Source organism: Grus americana, chromosome Z, assembly GCF_028858705.1.
Source record: "Grus americana isolate bGruAme1 chromosome Z, bGruAme1.mat, whole genome shotgun sequence".
In the NCBI taxonomy this organism is placed as follows: Eukaryota; Metazoa; Chordata; class Aves; order Gruiformes; family Gruidae; genus Grus; species Grus americana.
The window spans coordinates 67253346-67277327 of NC_072891.1; the positions used below are offsets into that span (position 1 = coordinate 67253346).

At 36.8% G+C, this 23982-nt stretch overlaps 1 protein-coding gene across 2 annotated transcripts in view; it reads right to left on the reverse strand.

Annotated features, from left to right (window-relative positions):
* SNX24 (sorting nexin 24) overlaps positions 1–23982 on the reverse strand; it is a 90017-nt gene that overhangs the window by 7988 nt on the left and 58047 nt on the right. The window lies entirely within an intron of this gene.

Sequence of the window (23982 nt, forward strand, 5' to 3'; positions counted from 1 at the left end):
CAGCTTACAACGTACTCCTTATATCTGCACTGTGACTCCTAATGACAAAGCTCTGACCTAAGAGCTGCTGGCTAGACCCGCCCCATTCTTCCACAGCAATGACATAGTGGCCAGACTCCATTCTCTGTCGTTTTTCCACTGAGGAGATGATTTACAATTTTCAGTAAAATAATTACAAGTACACTTAAGAATATGTAGCAAATAAATGAGATGCTGAGGTGTATGTTTGTCATGAAAGAATGACTTTTAAAGGAAACAATAGATCTCCGACAGTTTCACAGAAGCAGACCAAAAATAATCACTGATCCTTCATTTTCACGAGGCAAACAAAACAGTTGCTAAATTCAACCAATGTCTCACCTGAAAGATTAAGCCCCTATTTACTGTTCATACTGCCATACATTCTGGTAACACATGTACTTCATGTGCAAATGAAACCCACAAGCTCTTTCATTCACAAAGGTCTCTGAGGAGTGAACATATGCGTGGAAGAAACTTCACTAAATTTATAAATAAAACAATTTCTACAAGTCAAGGTAACCACGTGCATCCTGTTCATTTTCACACCCTATGTTGAAGAAACAAACCTAGAGAAGAAACAAGACTGGTGATGGGAAGAAACATTACTCTGCTCACATTCAGGAGGTAACTTATTCCCACATGCGTATTCTTTTATATTACAGTATCACTATGTAGAGAATAACAGGATGACAAAAAAAATTAGGTTGGAAGAGACATCTAGAGGTCATCTAGATTTTATAGCAGGTTTTATAGCAAATGGTTTGGTTATTTGTGTAATGAAAACCCAATTAGTGTAAAAATTACATAAGATGTGCATAGACTTAAAAGAGAAACACATGTGAAAACAAAGGTATTTGAGAACTGGTTCTTTTTTTATTTTACATCTGCAAATCTGAATTCAGAGTCTACATTTCTTCAACAGCTGAGGCCGTTTGAAAAAAAGAACAGGGAAAAAATGCAGCTTTTGAACTTTTCTGTTCTAGATTTTAATGGATGAAACAAACAGGGAGGTCTGAAATGCTGGCAAGTGTTAAGCCTTTCAGTTCACCTCTATATGAAGATGCTGCATTAAAAAATGCCACTTTATTTGCATTCTGCAAAATCAGCACTCTGCTGCTGCAAAATTTATCCTGTTCTGCATTCAGGTTATGCACAGAAGGAGGGCTGGAGGTGGATGCATATTCAGAGGGTGTGTGAATTGCATAACAATGCATATGATTTGCTCAAATAAAACCATCTTACTAATTATATGCAATGAAGAACTGCAAAAAGTTGTATAAAGATGCTTAAGGGCATCCAATGCTTACAGGCAACCTCATACACCCCTGACAGCTTTTTCCAAAAGTTGAGCTGAGGCTGCTGAACAGAACAGTGATTGTCAGGCAGGAAGAGAAGGATACATGACTGTATAAAAGGAAAACTACTGACAGCTCTTACAAACCTATTTGTTTCTACTTCCACTCACTCCAGATTAATATCTCACTCTATTTCTTTCAGGTTTTTTTCATGACATGTATCAAGCCATCCCAAGCCCTGCTAACCCTGCCCTGACAAAATTTATTTCACAAAAGATGTAAGCAAATAGCATCTGTTTTAGTGTGTTAATCCATATAGTTTGTTAACTGTCAATAACTCTGCTCTGGTGACCAATAAACTTGAAAATGTAAAATTTGCAGAGAAGCAAAGGCAATTTTGCAGTGCACTGTATTTTGGATGCCACCTCTGTTGTTTGGGAATTTTGTCATTTCCAGAATTTTATGAACAGAGGAATGACTACATTGAACAAAGGAGGATTTTTCAACTGATGTAACGTAATGTGACATACATTTTAAGGAAATAAAAAATAAATGAAGGTACAAGTTAATTATACTAATGAGGGGGCAAATTGTCTTCTGGCTTGACTTCATTGGCTTGGATACAAAAAAGGGATAGCTGTTTAATATACATGGTAAAAACCAAAGGAAAAGAGAAAAAAAACTGTGAACAACAGGAAAAAAGCCAGCCACACCGGATTAGGTGTGTCTAACTGCATTTCCTACCTCTGGTGGTGGCCTAAAGTGGATGTTTAGAGAAAAATGTAAGCATTCTCAATTTCCTATTTAAGTTGATGAAAAAAATACTCTTAAATCAGAAATAATTGTTATTGTAATTGGCTTAATATACCTGGAACAACCCATAAAACAACAGATTTTTGAATTCTGACTGAAAACTTGTAAGAAATACATATTTTGCAAACTTGATGATCTTTAAATAATAGCTGAGCAGAAAAGGAACCAGAAGGTAAAGTATCTAAACCACTATCTATAATTTGTGATGTAACATGCTTAACCATAGCCTTTGTTCAAGTGAATATATGACAGCGGCTTGTAAACATGACTACTACCTTGTTTGTTCTGCAATCAGAAGGAAATAAAACCTCACAGTTTGTTAGTAGTGTGAATTTCTAATACACCTGAATTCTACCAAGATCATAGCAATGAGTTTCAAATATGGGCCCCAGAGTGCTAAGTACACTAAATTAAGAAACAAAACAGCACGTGTATTTCCTTCCTAAAATAAACAAATACCTCCAAAACTAAAACACCTAACACAACCTCTGGCAAGTGATTTGGGAAGTAACTCCAGAAATACATTTTTCAAACTCATTGATTTCAGCTGAACTAAGACTATAAGCGCCATATTTTCTTAGAAAATCGTAAAGGGTGTTTATCTGTTACTGTCACACTTTAATGAACTACTCTGTGCTTCAGGAAAAAAAAAAAACAAAACAAAACCAAACCACCAGGGAAAGCCTGATGTTTACATCAGCAGAAATGTCTTTTTCATCGAAAGGGTGCAATTATTATTATGTAACACAAATCAGAAAAATCCCAATTTTTCTACCTTATCAGTTTCATAAAATCATGTTCCCTAAAGACGACATTGATTAGTTGCACATGTTCTTTCAGTGACATCTGAAATACTTAATTGTCGGTTATCTTTTCTCTTTCAGCGAGTAAAATATAGTCACAAATTGCAAAGGGACTTGTTCTGCCTTAACCTTAGCTAGATGCCATCATGCAGTGGAAAACAGTGCTAAAATATCACAGGATAATGCTCTGCAACAAGGGAGACATATAAACAGCATAATGATTTCCCACGAGTTTCCTTTTTAGAAAATTGTCACTAAAGCCAGGGTAAATGGTGACATATCTTCACAGAGGACACTACGAAATCGAACACTGGCATTCTAGTTAGGTCCAAACCTACTCATCAGCCAATTATAACAGCAACTGAACATCCTGCTGAAAACCTGAACAAGACCACTTTGCTAACCTTAGGAGATCATGACACAGGATTGCATCATTTTCACAGTTTTTTTTATTATTATTATTTTTGTTTTCAGTGAATAAAGATTAAAAAATTAATTTCTTACAATCATCTATCATACTTTCTCAAGGTTGCTGGAACAGCTGTTGGAGGGGGAGAAATGAGAGTGGGGAGCTGAGTTACAAGGTTTTTAAGAGTCCTTACAGACTTTTCCATTCAATCAGGTTTAGTTTGAAATGCTGTACTGTTAGGGTGAAAAAGTTCATGACAGTTTTTCCTCTCTTCACAGAGAAAGATGCTTCACAATACCTAATTCAGTGGTGCAGCTAAAATGGGGGAGAAGAAAATCAATACATTCCAGCTACAGTAAGTAGGCTGGAGTGTCAGTCTCCACTGGGACGAAAACCCACATCTTTTAGAACACTTTAGAGTCTATATTCTTCTATTAACCTGCTTTTCCTGAACTGCTTTACACAGTCCCATGAAATGATAAAAAGGTTACCAAAAGAACACATTAACTAAAAACCAAGTAGATGAAGGAACTAGATTTCTAAGAGCAAGCTTTCCTTTTTTTAAAGTAATAGCAGTTACAATGTTTTACATTACCAATTATGAAGAGCTATGAAGAAACTCACTCCCTTCTTCAGTGAGGATGTTGTTATAGGTTATCAACAACAATTATTTCTAAATAAGTTGTCACTTAAGTTGTCATAATAAGGACTCTCCACTTTTTGTTACTACCAGAAACATGCACTGATGGGCAGTTTTGTAAGAATAGGAGGAGGCTATCAAACATTCTTAAAACTCTGTAAAAAGATACATCAAGCAAGCAAACACATAAACAATGACACAGAAGTGATGTTCCATATGAAGTACCAGCTCCCAGGCTGCATATCAAAGGGAAGTCAACAGTAAGAGTGCCATCTACACAGTGGAGCTTGAAATAGAACAAGATATTGACTGTAGGTATTAAATGCCAAAATACTTCCAACAAAGATCTGTATGTTACTATCTGAAAGTTAATGTAAAGTCACAAAAGTAAAAAGAAAAAAAAAAAAGGTGCAGAGGGGAATTGCACCTCTAAACCTCAAGACTGGAGAGTAGTAGAAAAATTTCTGCACCAACTTTCAGATCAATTTGTTACACTTCCAGTGTAAAACTCACCAGATATCTCCTGAGTGACAAATTCATCTATCACAGCATTCTCAAGCTACACAGAGGATAAATGAACTAGATGGAAGGGAAGACCAATTGGTTAAACAACTGCTGGATCATCACTGAAAATATGTATGCAGAAATTCATGACAGTGTCTATAAGCTATTAACGTTTTTACTTAAGCCTGACCTAACCTAACTTTAAAGCACTTTACTCATTTTGATTAAAAATGCTATCAAGTAATTTTTAAGGTAGTGAGTATTTTAGTTAGAAAGCTAGTTAATTACACATTTACAATTCCAACTAATATTTAACTACTAACTGCAGAGCAGACTGACTTGAGGCTAAGTGTACAGATACAACCCATCTGATGTGAAAAATACAATACTGATTTTTTTTTTCTGAAAACTGGGAACATAATGTACTGGGAGCAAACAGTGAATCTCTCTGCAACAAAATAGAAGACTAGCCCTTGAAAGATTAGAAACAAAGTGCAACAGAGTACAGTTCCTTTGAAAAATAAAAATGAAAGGAAGCAGTCAATATCATTTCCTGAGCTCAAAGGATTGGAGGTTAAGACAAAGCTGGATGAGAAATGAAGAAATCAACAGAGCAAAAGGAAAAGAAGCAGAAGGGCATGATGAGTTAATGATATTTAAAAAAGTTGGTAGGAACAAAAAAAGCTTTTAAAAATAAATAACAGGGAAAAGTAGTACAAAGAGTAAGCAGATCCATTAATGACAAAGAAAGACACCAAAATAAATGTTGATTTTAACATGGCTGAAGTGTTTTTTAAAAGTCAATGGACCACTAAGACAATGGACAATTAAGAAGTAATTAAGACCATGTCAATAATACTGCTGATAACAAACAGGAGCAGGAATACCTTAGACAATAATATATATATCAATCAGTAGATCCAGGTAATACATGTCTTGGACAGTAAAAAAAATTAGGTAGTTATGCTTGGAAAAGTCTCAAGAGTACAGGGGAAGAAGGTTTGGAAAAAAGCAACCACATTTACAATCCACAATACAACAACAGGTAAAGCAGAAGGGGTTTGAACTTGCAGTACTGTTTCCTGGAAGCTTAAAGGAATAAAATACAAATACACTGTAATGAAAAAAAAAAAAAATCAACATTCAGATTGCAAACTATGACACCTGGCAAGTCTGGAAACCAGTAAGTTTTTTGGTTTTCCCACAGTCAGATGCTGCCCTCCTCCTGTGCTGATCCTTGTGCACCGAGGAGGTCAGATGGGAAAAAGAAGCAAAAGCCTGCAACAATATTTGATCAGGTAATTTAAGACTATCATAAATACATATTCTAAGGCAAATAAAGCTGGTAGTGAAAATGTCACTTCTGGATTTTCCAAATTTGCAAGTGTTTCTTCAGTCCTGTTCCTCTAAATATTTGGGTTCAGTGCATGTTTCTGTCTTTGTAGTATGTGACAACCCTTTCTTAGAATCATAGAATCATTTAAGTTGGAAAAGATCCTTAAGATCGTCGAGTCCAACCATAAACCTAGCACTACCAAGGCCACCACTAAACCATGTCTCTAAGCACCACATCTACATATCTTTTGAATACCTACAGGGATGGTGACTCAACCACTTCCCTGGGCAGCCTGTTCCAGTGCTTGACGACCCTTTCAGTGAAAAATTTTTCCTAATGTCCAATCTAAAGCTCCCCTGATGCAACTTGAGGCCATTTCCTCTCGTCCTATTCCTTGTTACTTGGGAGAAGAGACCAACACCCACCTGGCTACAACCTCCTGTCAGGTAGTTGTAAAGAGCAATCAGGTCTCCCCTCAGCCTCCTTTTCTCCAGGCTAAACAACCCCAGTTCCCTCAGCCACTCCTCATCAGACTTGTGCTCTAGACCCTTCACCAGCTTCGTTGCCCTTCTTTGGAGACGCTCCAGCACCTCAATGTCTTTCTTGTAGTGAGGGGCCCAAAACTGAACACAGTACTTGGAGGTGCGGCCTCACCAGTGCTGAGTACAGGGGGACGATCACTTCCCTAGTCCTGCTGGCCACACTATTCCTGATGCAAGCCAGGATGCTGTTGGCCTTCTTGGCCACCTGGGCACGCTGCTGGCTCATATTCAGCTAGCTGTTGACCAGCACACCCAGGTCCTTTTCTACCGGGCAGCTTTCCAGCCACTCTTCCCCAAGCCTGTAGCGTTGCATGGGGTTGCTGTGACCCAAGTGCAGGACCTGACACTGAGCCTTGTTGAACCTCATACAGTTGGCCTTGGCCCATTGATCCAGCCTGTCCAGATCCCTCTGCAGAGCCTTCCTACCCTCAAGCAGATCAATACTCCCACCCAATTTGGTGTCATCTGCAAACTTACTGAGAGTGCACTCAATCTCCTTGTCCAGATCATTGATAAAGACATTAAACAGAACCGGCCCCAGTACTGAGCCCTGGGGAACACCACTTGTGTCAGGCCGCCAATTGGATTTGACTCCATTCACCACAACTCTTTGGGCACGGCCATCCAGCTGGTTTTTCACCCAGTGAAGAGTACGCCTGTCCAGGCCATGAGCAGCCATCATCAAGCCGCCATCATTCATCACTGCCAGATTTAAACTCTGAATCCTCAGCATATACTTTTAGTTTTCTTTTTTTTTGGATCCTCATCAAAGGATGTCTCTAATTAAGGTCATATAGTACACAGAAAAGTATTTGTTTGTTACGGTAAGGAGTCAGCAGGACCACACAGTATTCCTGCAAAGGGCCTAAGGGAACTAATCCACTGATGAATTTTCTGAATTAACATTGTTGTGTACCATATTGTTTATGGCTGCTTTAGAACTAGAGGACTAAAAAAACTGAAAAGGTAATTAAAAAAAAAGAGTACCATAAGTGAACTTGGGATTTATAAACTAGTATGCCTGTACCAGGGAAGTTAGTAACAACTACAATAAGGAGTAGAATTAGTGGGCACATGGATAAATACATTCGGATGGAAATAGAGATGTATTAAGGAGGAATTATCAGAGCATGTTCTCTCTGCTCTCCCTCACGTACCTGCTTTTGAGCACTATCAGATGCAGGCTATTTTCCCAGAGGAACCTCTGGTCTAATCTGCTCCAACTATTATTTTGTGCTATGCCAGCTGAGTTACAAGGTTAATTGTACTAGTCTGCAGTAGCAGATGGCTCTCTCAGAGAAGGAAGATGGAGCATGGCTGGAGGATGGCCAACTCTCTCTCCTCCTTCCATTTCACTAATCCTTTGTGCCATTCCGGTGGTTGGAAGAGGCTACTCCCACCTCCCAGTCCTCACCAGCAAAACTGCACAGTGAAAGGTAATTTGTCGGCTTTTTGTGCACCCCACAGTGAGGGTGGGGATTTGCTGGGGGGACATGGGAGCTCTGTTGTGTTTTGTGGAAGCACTGCCGGGGAGAAGAGGACCAAGCTGGAGGCTGACCCAGTGGGCAGCCAAGCATCCCCATTTGTAGGCAGAGAAGAAGAAGGGGTGATGCAGGGAGGATAATCCAACACTTCTTTCTTGCTGTCAGCTCTGAGAAGTTTTGTTTTAGAAATATTCACATTACTTAAAGATTTGCAAAGCCAAATAATATTAGGACAAAACAAAACAGAAAAGAGTTACTGGAACACAACAAATGTTTTAAGAAAACTTAAAACGTCACTTGGAACCAAATACTGCTTGCTTTATTTTACCTGTATTGAATACAAATTATCTCAGAGAAAATAAAACAAAATAAAAGTGAAATGGTTGTTCTTTCAATTCAAAAGAAATTTTATGTAGACAGGCTGTGAGATATATTAAAGTAATTCACACTTCATTAAAATACTGTTTGACAGAGAAAACAGTTTTAGCTGCAGAATGGCTGCAGTGTTTGTATTTTCATGTTTACTTTCTAGACATACTAAGATACCCTAAAAATATTTTTTCTCCTGTTATTATGTTTTATTTGAAAGAGGAGTTTTAAAAAAAAAGTTACCTATTTCTGCACAGAATATGTTTACTATTTTTTCCTACACTGTCATATTTTCTATCCACTGTATTTGCTATGCTTGTAAATAAACCTTTATAAGGAGGAAGGCTAAGAGCAAGCCTGAAGAAAAGGCAGCAATTAAAGAACTAAGCTATATCCAACTCTTCAGAGCCAAATGCAACAGAATGACACCTCAGCAGTCAGAGAAACAGAGGAGCAGCTCTGCAGCATGGCTGACTTTCCCTTGATCCCCAAAACACCCCACTCACTGGATAATGTCACAGACTATTCTCTTAAGGGGGAGATGTTGGATTGGATGTTGGATTTTTTTGTCAGATAATGTGGTTGTGGTCAAATAATACAGCTTTGAAAGAACTGAAAAAGCTCAGAAAAATACTGAAACACTTAAGAATAGCCTTAAAATTGCATTTTCACTTCTTTTTTTTTTTTGCTTCATAAGACACATCCTACAGCTCTAACTCGTTTTGCTGGTTTTGCTGGGAACAAGGAAAAAGTCAGGTTGTTGATGAAAACTGAGGAAGGTAGCTACGAAAACAAGTTTCACTCTCCACAAGAATGACAATTGTATGCAAATGTCATATCAAAAATCTAAAAATCATCTGAGGATGATTTCCTCATCTGCATTGTTTCCACAAGGTACTGTAACAAAAGTGCTATTCAACTCTACAATAACTTCTTATTTTGTCTTCCTGATATTTTCTTGTCAGAGGTTTTGGGTCAGAGTAAACTCTTGAGAAATGACTCGACATTCCCTTTGAAACTAATTAGACTAAGCAGCAGGTACCCACTCCAAAGTCCATACAAGAGAATGTAGGAAGCACAGGGAATTCACTGCACCTGGGGTTAATGAACTCATTGTGTCATTTTTTGCGGAGGTAAAGAAGGGGTAACGTAGCCGACCAAACATACTTAGATTTATATGGTTCTTTTGGGGTTTTGTTCTTAATTTTTGAGTGTTGGTAGCCCTTTCAGCACAATATGTGGTGAATAAGGACTTTAGGCTATTTTGCAATGTTGGAAGAGTAACTGCAAGGAAATCAGCAAGCTTAATTTTAAAAGCTCTGAAGCTTCCATTAAGTTTTAATCAGCTTGACAAGAAAATACATGTTGCATTTGCAGCAAAAGCAAGGTAAAATTCTCATTTTTTCCCTGAATTATTAATATAGTAACAAGTTACTCTGTAGTTAATTCTGTAGGTAATAAGGTGGTTGCTTACACAAGGACAAAGAAGTACCAAGTTTTGACCACTAAGAAACTCAGAAATGAGAGAGACGGGGGCCTGAGGAAAACCAGAGTCAATCCTAACAGTATAAATAGAGACCACAGGAATAGAACAAAAATATAAATGCATTTATTTTAATTTGTGAAAGCAACTGGTTTTATAATAGAACCATTGTAAAAGAGAAAACCCTGTTTTAAAACATGCATTTTTCTAGGTCCCATTAAATTAACTTCTATTTGTAATAATTCTTGTTTAAAATATCTCCCTAGTCCCATAGCAGAACAAGAACAAATCAACTCCGAACAGTGTGGTAAATGCTGTGCTGACAGCATTCAACATTGATTTAAAAGCATATGTTTTCTGAAAAACTCACCAAAGTTTGCTTCGAAAAACATTCATAAGAAATTTCTACTCTGGATTGAAACCAACAGGTTAAAGTCAAAGATTCAGACAATCTCTTCTTGCCTGCTTATGCCACAGAAGCAGCACAATAAATGGCAGAGATGTAGTCACATCTAACCATATGGATATTATAAAAGCTTAGACAACAATTCATAAATTACACAAGGACGTTGGAATCAATGTCAGAGAACAGAAGTTTGAACAGATGAAGTAGGACATTTCTAACACACACTAATATGCATGTTTAAATTAAATTCTGGATAAATAACTTGCTACTAACTATGCTGTGAAAATATTTTGCCAGGGGTCATAATTCATGGATTATTTTCATTAAAAAGGAAGACAATATAAATGACATGGAGTATAGCATGGCAGTCTTAACGGAGGAAATTATTTTATTTGCCCAAACAACATCAGAGCAGGAAGAATGTTCAAAAATCAACAGTAAGCACTTCCAGCAGCAAGAGCTACCGCAGAACAGTCAGGTGGGCAAGGAAGACTTTAATATACGACAATCATGTTGTAAAAATATTTAACTGGTCCAGTTTTGTCATCAAGAGGCTGAGTTTGTTAATCCTCATACTACCACACTTGTGGATCTTGACGTATGGGTTATTTCTATGTTAAAACAGATTGATAGAGGACTGCACCCTGCTTCTCAGTACCACCCACCATACTACTCTTCCAGAAATAAGACTTTAAATTATCTAAAATGTTTTGTCTTAGAACAATGATTCCTGTGCTCTATTTACTGAAACTCACTTCTATCATATATTTACATTTCATTAAAATCTGTCAAACAATTAAAGATCTTGTTTGTGCCAAAATTGTGCATTGAATATCCTTCCAAATAAACTTTCAGAGAAAGCTCTCTTTGTTCCTTCCCCCTGCCCCCCACCCCATTATAGGAGACATACAACAGCAAATTATTAAATTCTTTACTCATCAGTGAAATGAACTCTTCACAGAATCAAGGCCAACATATAGTGCAGTGTAATTTTGTCTTGCTAAGATGTTGACAGTCTTTACGCAAATAGGAGAAAACATGTATAAATAAAAAATACAGTAGCTAAGAAATGTGGCACAGAGTCTGCGATGCTAAATTCTGGATGTTCTTTACAATCTGAAGTACTTGCTTGCTCATGGATTCAATCTGCAGAGTGAATTAATGTTACCGTAAGTGCTAGAACTAGACAAAGTAACTCCCTTTTTCTGCAAGCATACAAACCCTGCTTTTTGTTTGCATAGAGCTGCTAATAGAAGTTGCATGGTTTTCCCTGTTTTTCTTGCAAAAAACCCCAACCCCAAAACAATCCCCAAAACACCGTCCTTCCCTTTTTACTCCCGCCACCCTGGCAAAAAACCTCACCTCTCTTTCAGAGAAATGAGCATGCCTTGTTACATGCTGCTCTGTAACTATAGGAGCAAATCAATAGCAGCTGAATGCCATCTGCTTCGGGCAGCAGAACAGCACCAAAAGTGTGAGCAATGCATCTTCCCTTATTGAAAGGTTATTTTATGCAAGTAAACAATTCATCGTCTTCTTGCACGCTTGATGCTCATTTACCACTTTTGATCAATAAAATATGCAAAACAACAAAAAAATTGAATCCTAAGAGTAGTTCTGATGCCAGTGTGATAGTTAATCAATATCAGGTCTCTGTTCAGTAAGGCAGGCAGTAGGGTAACTCCTTTATTGCATGAACCTAGGAAAAAGTGTGGAAATGTGTCTTGCTGCTTCTAAAATGCATTAAGAGAGTGAGAAACACTACTTTAATCCTGCAAATTAAAAAAAGGACAATGAAACAGGAAGCACTATTTTAATTTTTTTCCCCTTCACTATGCAAAGGGTACTTATGTCAGCTTAACTCATCATTTGTTGCAAAGAATCTGCTGTTATGCTGTTGATAGAGCTATAGTATCATTAATGCACATATATGATTAAATCATAGTCAGTACAAGACATACTTTGGACAGCAACACAGTCTGTTTCCTTCTAAAGCTGCTCTACCTTATTAAGTCTTGGTTTTCAATGTATTTATGTTTCAGGTGAACTCAGTTTTTCTGTTAAAAACAAACTGCTATGGGAATTTCTTTTGCACAGTGTTTCTTTTAGTCAGACCACAAACTGCCTTATTACATTAAGCCTCCTGACAATTGATTCAAGTAGAATACTTCTCTCCCAACAAAGAAAACGACATCATTTTTACAGATATTGCAGAACAAAACCTCCAATTTAAACAGTTTCCTAAAATAACACAAAGTACTTGAAATAACAGTTGCTACTCACAAAGGCTCTCTACTCTAGTGAGCCATATATCCTATTATTAAGAAAAATTTAACTACTGTCTCATTTGAACAGCAATTTTGCAGGTTATATCATAAAGATAAAGCCACAAATTTAGCTGCAAACTGTATGTTCTGATTTGCACTTAATACTGCATTTTCTTCATTTTTCTGTCCTGCTTGAACCTAGAAACACAATTATTCAGGTATGCGACCTTTACTTACTCTTGGTTATTTGAACTGAAACAAAAGCTTGGTATACTTCTATAAAATAATATCTTATGCAGGGCATCCATTTAAGAGAACTACCAAGTACAAGACTTAAAAAACCTGCCAAACTTATTTTCTCTATATTTGCAATGCAAAGACACTTCCCATGTACTGGTCATGGACTACCAGAAAAGATTTATTAAAGTGAAACCAAGCAATACTGAATAAAAAAATAATTTCATGATCATATTAGAACCAAACACTAACTTGCTGTCAAGCAGCAGCAGTTACACACAGGAGAGACAGAAAATCTCTTGTTCATTGTTCAATTCTCATAATTCTTACAAAAACAAGACAAGTGGAAGACTACATCTATAAATCAACTTGTATAGAATTTTTAAGGTAATTAGTGGTAATTAATAAAGCACGCATTTGCACATATGAAAAAAGTCCTTCTGACCAACCAATGAAACTTATTAAATGTAAGATAGGTTTGGGGTTTGGGTTTATGTGAATTAGAGGCAGATTTGTAAGCAACACTTCAAAATTTTTCTTTTATAACCTTGTAAGACCCCAAACATTTGTAGTTATAACAGACAGCTGCCCCTTCTACATAATGAAGCCTGGATCAAGCTCCTTCAGCATGCCTTCTTCAAAAATGCTTATGAGTTTGTATGAACTCCAATATATGGTTTGACCACATTTACAGAAGCCAAAATATTTCTGATCAAATTAATAATACAGAACATAGTAGTGAAAGTGCAGTAGGTTTGAGTCAATGACCCAACTAGCAGCAAGGGTATAATTTAAAGTCAGAAATTTCCAGTGCATGCACTGTTAGCCACAGTGAACCTGTTACTGCTCTAAAGGGAATTGTTTGCCTCTTATTAGATTTTCTACAGCACAGCCATAAGTGATAAATGTACTGCTGTACTCACTGTCAAGTTAATCAATGCTGCCAAAGTTTTGTTGACCTAACAGTAATCCATAAAGTGAGCGGCATTTTCTCTATCCCTATGACATCTCAGTCCTCACTGGGGATACAAATCTTACAACAGCTTCTTAAAAAAAATGAAAAAACAAAGCAAAGCAAAGCAGGGAGAAAAAATATATTTTCAAAATTCTGTCTTTAAATTAGCAGACTGTGAGAATTCCTTGCCTCTTTGACAAATTGCTTAACAATGAAGGCCACACAATAGATTCAGTTTAATGGTTAAAATACTAGCGAATGGATAACTTCACAGATGATAAAGCTTTGCCTACTAAAAGGAAGGTAAAAACCGGCTTCAGGAGTCTTCCAAGGAAACAGTTGTGAACACGATTTCCTTGTGACTATAGATTAGTGCACTGGTTCAAACAGAGCACGGTGCAGCAATTCTGAAGACAGTAATGTGAAAACAATAATAAAAAATCACCACCAATAAAACTTGTCTATTGCTGCATCTGGCTGTGATTCACAGTCCGCAAGATGCATCACCACTGAAAAGAAGAAAAAGTCAGGAAACAATCCCTGGTAGAATGAGCTGCTCTATGAACAAACTGCTGCCATGCTCTCACAAGCAATTATAGACATATGAAATATGAATTGCCATTGATTTTTCTTCTAGAGGTCACTCTGCTCCATGTTTTACGCATTCTAGGCATTTATTTGGGTGGCAAACTGACAAGTTTTTACAGAATTAACGGAGCAATGTAATCCTTGCTCAATCACAGGTACTTCATTATGGTTCTGTTCCTTGACACTTGTCCCTCCCAAAACTCACTAGCAAGGAAGTCCTTGATAAAGGTGAGGAATAATGCAATTACTTGTGAAAAGACACCATCCTAACTTGGTCAGCGAATGCTTATTTACTTCTTCTGTGTTGATGGCAGACAAGCAGCATCAATTGGAGGGCTGCATTTATCACAGCATAGCAATTCTGCAGATAATGTTCTGATTTGGCTAAAACTCTCCACATTCTTGTTATTGAAAGAGGGATGACTTCTCTGGAAAGGAGAAACAAGACTGCAAGTTAGCCCCCTAACAGAAGTAACATAGCTATCTGGATTTCTGTTAAAATTTATCATAACACTAAAATACTGCAAGAATGCCAAGCCGATCTCTATAAATCTCATGTTTTTGCCATTATCTTCACACTTAGCAATTGCTTGATGTTCCTTACCAGAGAACTACTTAATTTTGGCCAGTAAAGTCCACAAATGAGGTTGAAACTGGGAATCATGAATTCATGAATCATATATTCTGGTATTTTTAGACAGCAGTCATCTTTACTTCTATTATTCTTTTTTGGCACAAATATTTGGTCTCTGGGTTTCCCATGCATGAAGACTTCCTGACTTCCCTGGTGAACATCACCACTTTGTAAAATTGGGCAAAAACAGTTCACCAAACTACAGCAATTGGGATTTTTTTTTTTTTTTTTTTTTGTGGCCACATTCAATTTTTTTTGAGATGCCAAGCCTGGCTGCAAGTCCTCTTCACTGAAATGCTGCCTGTACTTTTACATTTATAATACTATCCCTGAGTATCTGCATTGGATCACAGTTATCAACAGCCTCCCGCATCATTATAGCATAAATTCATCACAAAACTCACTAACCTTTGTTTCCTATACTATGAAAAGACCCCAATATCCTGTGGTAACTTACTCTTGCAGTACATGTCCTCATCATTCCAGCATTTAAAGTCGGATAACTGCTGCTATTCAAAACTATTAATAGGTATCACTGCGTGATCTTGAATGAGTCCAAATACACAGAGAAGCATCTGATGGGATAATGTAGAGACAGCTGCTTAAATGCTGGGGGCTGCAAGACTGTTAATTGTGAATCTTGTGCATGGTCTTTGCTCCTCCATAATCTCCTGTAGTTTTACGAGTGCCTTTGAAACATTACATTAGGGATCTTCCCCACTGAATCAGGTGTGAGAGCTGGGTCCCATGCTGGAAAGCGCACTTGGAGATCTAGATGCCTTGACATCTGAAGAAACTGAGAGACATTTCACTCTTCTAACTTCCCCATGATTTCTTGGGGACATTCTGAACATTTTCCAGAAGCCAACATTACAGGGAAGCTGCTCAGAAAACCACAGTTATTCAGAATACAACTGTGATCTCCTAGTGACTTGCCAGCAGGGATATAAAGAAAAATACTGTAAATGACCTATGTTCAAAGTGCCACCTCTGTTGCAGCATGTCTGTTATGATCAGTTCAAGAGTTGCTATGATCTCATACTATCACAGTTATGAATACTGTATTTCCCTACTGATGATGATATTCTGGAAACAAAATATAAGATGCTTGAAAAATGGAGGATGAACTTCCCCAGTCAGATACACATAACTGGAATGACATTTTCTCAGAAGGTTTTATTGGGAAAGTTATCACTGACCTTTTCATTTTCCTAGAATAGACATACCCAGTGGGTTGCAACAGCATAAGAAATAAGATTTTTATCCAACCGTTTTAAAACTGTAATTCTACAAAAGCAGACTCCAGCCACATTGCTGTTGTAAAGGCCAGAGATGCACCACAGAAACTGCTGCTCTAAGACAGCAGTTTTAAAAGCTGTGGCAGCTGGTATATTTGTGCTGTCAGTTTACGTGAGTGATGGCAACATGCACAGCAGTGATACAACTTACCTAGCCAAGGTAGTTCTGTAAAAACTGACTTAGAAATTAGTCTGCTTAGCGTGTAACAGACTACGTGTATCCCCTCCTGTCTTCTTCATGGACCACATTACTCCAAAGCTTTATATACACAAATATCAACACCTGAACCAACATGCAATACTTTCTTTGAACATACTAATACTCAAAGCCTCTAAATTTATTTCAATATCTACGGTGACAGAGAGGCTTTCTCCTCATGCTGATGCAATCATTCTCAAAAGGCAGAAGGCTGACACTTAAGGGGAGCATGCAGGCGGTTTTCCTGTGGTTTGTCATTAAGGGAAATATCCAGAGCACCCATGTGCAGAATGATGCTTACACCATGTGGGTCAATACCATCTGGCATGCACACGCAGCTGGAAAAAAAAGAACACCCATCAAAAATGTCTAGATACATATCATTAGGGACACCCACCTGTATTACAGAGGAATTGAAATCCAATGCACTAGGCTTAAGTGTCTACCAAACACAGGGATTACTGGTTATTAACATAAGCAAACCACAGAATACCAGACAGTAACAAACACAAATGTTGTAGTATAGGCAGGACTTTCTTGAGCTTTAGAGGCAATTGGAGTAAATCTTGTGATCAGCTATGAATTGTAGGATCCGCGATTTTCCTGTGTCTGTTATTTCCTGCAGCGTGTTGAAAGAGAAATGTACGTAGCAAAGGTGTCAAATACAATTTGACATTCCTGTAACAGAGGTCTTGAGAAGAAATGGGTTTTAGTGCTTTTGTTGCGAGGAGAAACAAGCAAGACTAATTTCTGTATCGCAGACAAAATTTTCCTTTGTGCTTAGTGGTTACTCTCAACTCTATTTTGTTGCATCAGTGCTTCTTATTGCTTTACGTGAAATTTGCATTCATTGATAACATTGGTTTACTCTGACTGTTATACTGAGCTTTGAACTAATTGCTCTCAATTAATCTGTTCCACTCTTTGATAGCTTATTTATCAGATTGGGAAAGATAGATTTAATGGTGCTTGCTGGAAACAAGTTCTTTAATTGGAAATACCAGAGTGTTTAGCTCACTTCGTGCTCTAGCAATTAAGGACAATTTGGAAAAGCGTTTTTCCCCCTACTATTGTCTCCTTGATTAGATTTCCAAAGAAGCAGACAAAACAAATGACAATACCACCTAGCAATATTGGTGCAAATAAAAGCCCAGCAGCCAAATTACTTACTATGAGAAATGTGAACCATCCCCATCAATTCCAATGCTGTGTTACATTCATTTTGCTGTATCTTTGCTTCCCAAGTAGGTAAATGGCAAAATTTCTTTCAAAATGCATAGCTCTATGCCTGCCTCTATACAATTATCCCTTTCCACAAATAAGCCAAATCAACAGAAGAAATTATTTTTCTTGATTAAGCTCCTACATTTCTCTTGGGATGAAACAAAACAAACAATTAATCTTTCCTTATTTGTTCTCAGAAGAACCTGCATCCCTTAAACGTACGATAACCAGGGTACCTGTGGCAGGCAGTCGGCAGCAATTAGGCTTGTGCTGAAAATGAATGGACTAGAGTCAGAATGCCTAATCTGCTGAGAGTTTCTACAGGAGGGCAAGGTTAGACCAGGAAAATTCCCTTGCTGTGGAAATACTGTTAAAAATTACCACTTGACTTCAGCATAATTAACAAGGTTTGGGAATTTGTATGAACTGAGTAATTGAAAAGAATTAGCAAGAGATATATACATTAATCTTCACCAGTTACAACATGCCTAATAAAATTAAAGGTTCTGCTTCTACTTCATGCTTTGTTTCTGCAAACTTTTTTCACCTACAGAAGAAAAAGTATATTAGATAAAGACAACAATAGTTACCAGAAATTAAAAAGAAGAAACTGTATCACAAAACTAATTTTTATATCAATACTTCTTGAAGATTTTCTTACATATAATTCAAGTATTTATCACAACAAGAAACAGGATGAAAGTTTATTATTTTAATGTCCATGTTTTTAAAGTCAACAGGAGAAATCCATATCAGAATTATAAATTTAGGCATCATTAAGTAATGTATATTTGTTTATAAATGTACATGCACTTAAATTCAATCCTGTCTCAGTCAAGACATTCTACAATCATCAGTTTCAGTAAAATGAGGTTTTTTTACACTTAACTAAATCCGTTATTACAGAGACAGTAAGCAGGTGAAAAGAAAAATAAAGTAATGCTGATGTGAGTGGAGACAGACAATGTTAGCAGAAGATAACAAGCATTTGTTATTCTCCTAGGCTATCCACGAGCACAGGACCTTCTCCCCTTAGTTCACTCTGAAATCCTTCAACATATCCTTCAGAAAGGAGACATGCAAGATTGCATAGAAGCCAAGAAAAGGGAAGACACACAAGGGAATATATCTAATGCATGAGAGTCCAATTTACTGCAGGACCAGAGAAGGCTCACCAACTACCTTCCCAGAGCCTATATGAGGAAGACAGTCTTCTCCTTCTCTGCTCACCTCTCTCAGCTACAGATGGACCAGCTCTTACTTCTTGCTTAAGCAGCCCTTCTTGCAAAGAATTTTTCTGTTCCTGTGCTCTTTCCTTGCAACACCTCTAAAGCAGAAGCTCAAGAATTACTGCTTATTTAATTCAGTATCTTTCTGGTAAAACCCTGTGATTAGTTCCACAGTTTTTTGTTGGTTTTTTGTTATGTTGGGTTTTTTTCCCCTTCAGAATGGTCTATGCTAAATGATACAAACAACGTAAGATAAAAGCATTGAAGTTATTATGGCACACTTCAAAGTGAAGAATTGTCAGGTTAAGTTCATCAATCAAGCTTTAATTCAGCTTCTTTATGTGTAAGGATTTATTTAATGCTGCTTACATGAGCTCATACTACTTTCCCCCCCTCCACCCAAAGCACAGAATGGATGCTATTCAGTTATTCAGCATATATTCAATACTTTGTTTTCTTCCTCTCACCTCCAAACATGGTCTGTTACTTAGGTGCAAATTCAAATCCTACTATAAAGCCAGAATTATTCGCTTCTTCATGAACTTTTTTCCCCAGCCCTCATGTGCAGTTTATAAATGCACAGAGAATATTAATGATTGGTCTTCATTCACACAAGGAGCATAGGCAAAAGAATACTAGCAGATTGGATAAAGGCAATGGTTTGGCAGACCTAGGTCTAAACTACATGGTAATTTAGTGCTGTACAGTACTGAACAATCAGAACACTGTTGCACTACACGTGTAATAACGAAATACTCTTTCAGTAGAAAATAAGTTTTTCCATTAATTGGCAGCCCATTAAGCAACTTTACAGATTAATTTTGAAGAAAAAGTCCTTAAGACTTAACTTGTTTTGAAAGTCCAATTAAAAAAGGCAATAGTCATTTGTACATCAAAAAATAAGAATTAACTTACGTAAAACAACACAGAATAAGAAATAAAAATGTGTTTAAAATGCTGTAGATTGATTAAAAAGATGGGGGGAACTGAGTCTTTCTACCATACTTCAGGTGGTGATAATAAAGACTCTGCAAGAATTACCTTCCTTTATTGTAACAGACAAAAATTGTGTCACTCTTCCTCTGCAAAGAAGCTCAAGCAAAATAAATATTTATTAAGGAAAAAGAAAATTTAATGCCTACATGTCAAATGAGGAGTTGCCTCCACGATAAGGAAAGTGACCATTTTTTCTTTCATCATGGTTAAATGAAATAAGTATCTCACATTTTGTATTGCTCTAGAAGGAATCATGGCTATTAGAACAATTGGCAGCAGTGCACCAGCACTTAAGTTTTAATATCCTGAGTTCTGTTTTAACAGGCTGTGACATCTTAGGCAAAGAACTTAATTTCTTTCTCTGTCCTCTTAAAATATCTTGGAGTTATTCTGACCATATGCAGGTCATGACAGAGACCATTTCTCGCTGTATATAAATACATAATTAATACAGTTTGATGTTCATCTGAACTTGGACAAAAGTATGTGATTCAACAGTGTTATGATATACAGTATGAGGAAAAGAGAACGAGCACTCAGACATGGTTTCTAAGCCTGTCATGTCTTCTAACATAAATTCTGCTTTTAATGGAGTAAAATTTGTTTTCATCAGCTCTAACATGTAAGAGTGAAATGTGAGAGAAGTTAATGCAGCACAATTCTATACAGCAAAACTAAACAGATTATTGAAGATGAAGGAAAAAAAAAGAATCATAAACCACAACATAGGATCACTTGAAAAGCAAAAAATGTAACTCTTAAAACATAAACCAGGTAATTCTCCTAAGCATGCTTGAAAAATGCTTGGAATATTTCTGCAGGAAACACCTCTGCTAACATACTTACTAAATGGCTCTCCTTTAAATTGTCCGCAGAATTATTTAGTTTTCATATTTTCTTTTGCTTTCAACCTCCTCTTAAAAAATATGCAATCCTGCACATGTCAAGCATGCTTCTTTAAGATCCACAACCATCTAAAACCAGCTATGTATCTGTACCACCAAAGAAACATGTATGCACAACAGAATCTTAAAAGAGCTGGTCACAGCAATGATGGATTTAAGTTATTAACCGATCAAAAAAAGATGGATGGTGGTCTGCTTTTCTTAATCTACATCATCATCTAGATCTATTTAAAGATATGTGGTACACTAACAAACTTAGTTAAGGTTTCGATAAAATCAGTAGAATAATCTGCCCTGTTACATTGAGACTGTATCGATCAATAAAATCACTTGTACTAGGAAAGTACTGTTAAGTACTGACAATCCCAGCCATTAATATTATTTAACACTCTGCTCACAATCTTTAATGAGGACAAAGAACATTTTGGCTTTTTATACTTATCATACTATTGCTTTTCGAGCTCCTCACAGGTACAGTGCAACCTTGATTACTGCAGGCTAACTGGAGTTAGAAAAGGAAGACACTGAATAATTTTGGATAATGGAGAGAGTTTTCAATGTGATTAACAGATGTGGGTGATTCAACAAGCTTTCCAGCAAAACATCAGTGAAATTTTATTTCACTGAATCCAACTTTTACTTGCAATTTTCTAACGCAAGATCCATTCTTCCCAATGTATTCACCTGCATTTAAAACAAAACCGGTTTCCAGAAAGAGCAATCAGGAAGATAAGCATCTGTTCTGGACTTGATGGGAATTTTTTTTCTGCAAATAAGCCAATTTGGTCTTAAATTAGTCAGAAATAGATCCCAACAACAAATGTGTACATAGGACAAAGGGAAGGATTGCCTCTGCAGAAATCTTTGTGGTGGTTAATGAATGACACAAGAAGTCAAAGTGAATTCTATCCAGCTCCTGCTCTCAGATATGGGGAATGGTTAAACAGAAGCCTGGTGGGAAAAAACCCACAGGTCAGGCATGCACAGAATAAGGTGGAGAAGAACAAAAATAGGCCCACATTTAATACAGAAGTTTTATAGCTTAAAATTTCTTCCTCTGAGTTCAGCTTTTAAATATACAGCCAATTACCTCCCTTGTGTAAAGCATTTGGTCTTAAAAGTCATAAGCCTTTACAAGAGGCTTTGCACAGTGGCATCTGTCCTATATACCTCTTCATTATATCAATATGATTCAACCATGTCTTCTCAACCATATGATTCAATCTTTTTTCTTTTAAGAATAGTGTTTGTGATACATACAGGGCTCAGTTCATGAAAACACATTAATGTTTAGTCAAATCTAATAACAAGCTGAAACATAAGTCTGTTTTTAATTACTTGAAGAACTATATAAAAAAGGTCATAATGGTTCAGACCAAAGGTCCATTTAGCACTGTAACCTATCTCCAAAAATGTCTATAAATGGATACCAAAGAAGAATATAAATGAAAAAGACTAACATATGAGACATTTTCCTTCAATACTTCAGCAGCCTCGAAAGTTATTTCCAGCTTGAGGACCTTCTATTCTTGATATAAACTGCTCTTCCATGAACCTTTCCAGTCTTCCCTTGAACCAACTTTAAATTTTGCTTTCATAACACCCTTTGGCAAAGATACACAGGTATACAGGAATAACTAAATACTTGATACAGAATACATTTCTGAGGACATAAAGGAAGAACAATTGTCGTGAATATTAACTTCGACAGAGTGGATAAATGTGATGAATGTGAACTGTACAGAAATAAAATTTGAATAGTTGAACAATCATTGAATAGTTCTAAGATCATTTTGCCATTATATTTCCAGAATTAAATAGTAACCAACTTGATTTATTTTGATTGGGCAACAGCACATGAATGTCTCATAAAAGTGCACATATCACACATAGAGATATCAATAATTCTAAACATCTCCAACAGCACTAGTTCAAAAATGTCTACCTCTACAGACATTATATTTTTTTTTTCTTTAATATTGATAATGGAATGTCAAGAACTGTTCCATTTAGAAAGCACTTACTGATTACTTCTGATCCTAGAGAACCATGTCAGCTTCAGCCAGCCCACAAAACAAGATGTTCCTGTCTTTGTATGAAATCCTAGCTTTCATTCTGCCTAGCAGAGCTCAGGCTGACTTTTATGTACTATCGTGGGACTTTTTTTCCTCTGCTTCACAAAGAGAAGAGAAAACTGAAAAATCCTGTGCATCACCTAGTTTCTGATCCTACTCCAGCCAAGACAGCTCTGAAGCAGTATTTCAGGTGCAGTTACAGAGGGGGAGTATTTGGCTATTGAAAGACAAAGCTCTAGCCAATGCACAATGTGGAGTACTTGCAGACTGGCATCAGGAGTCTAGACGGCTTTTCACAGAGCAGAGACGTCTCCAGTCTTCTTGAGGATGGACAAGGTTATAAATGACTGGGTTTGCATTCCTCCTTGTTAGCAAGAGCCCAACAGAAATTGAATCAGTTAAGCAGTGAAGAACTAATGAAACTTCCCACTAGGTGATGGAAAACTCTTCTTCTTCACAATTAGATAAAAAATCCTCAGAAATCAAATTATCTCACTCTCCAGAATGATAGCGAAAAGGGCCAATGACTGACACTCAAAGCAAGCAGTAGATTCTTATCCTCAGTTGCAATATGAAATGCTGTATTAGCTCTGAAATGCCCTGCAACAGTTTCCAAATCAACAGAAAAGTTCCTTTCAGTATTTTAATTTAATCTAAAACTTTTATGAAGCAACAGCACACAACTAGATCAACTTAAAAGAAGATAGTTCAAAAGCTTTAGAATACAATTTGGATTGATGACTAAAATCAAAGGTTTTTTTCTAGGGCTCGGAAATGTTATTTAATCCTTCCATCCAGATTTACTGATTTGTTCATACCCATCCTCCAGTCAGAAAATTTTATTTATTTATTTATTTATTTATTTATTTATCTATTTAAACTTTACCACATGGAATTTAGTATCAACACTTATTGAAGTAATTAAAGAAAATCATCATGGCCCATGAAGAAATGATACCTTGGGCCAAATTTTCTGTAAGACAGTTTTCCTTCTGCCGTCACTAGCTCATATCTCTTCATTTTTTTGCAGTTGCTGTTGAACTGTTCCCCCCAAAAAAGAGTACAAAAATGCAATATAATAATGGGTGATTTTCTCCTTTGTATTTCTGATGAACTTACTCATAAAGCAACTACACATTATTCATCACTCCATACACTGTTTTCCTAACTCCACCCTGCTGGAAACTAAGACAGCTAAGGAGTATAGGATTGGATTCTACTTTCTTAAGAGCAAAATCATAACAGATATGGGTTTATTTATCTTTTTGAG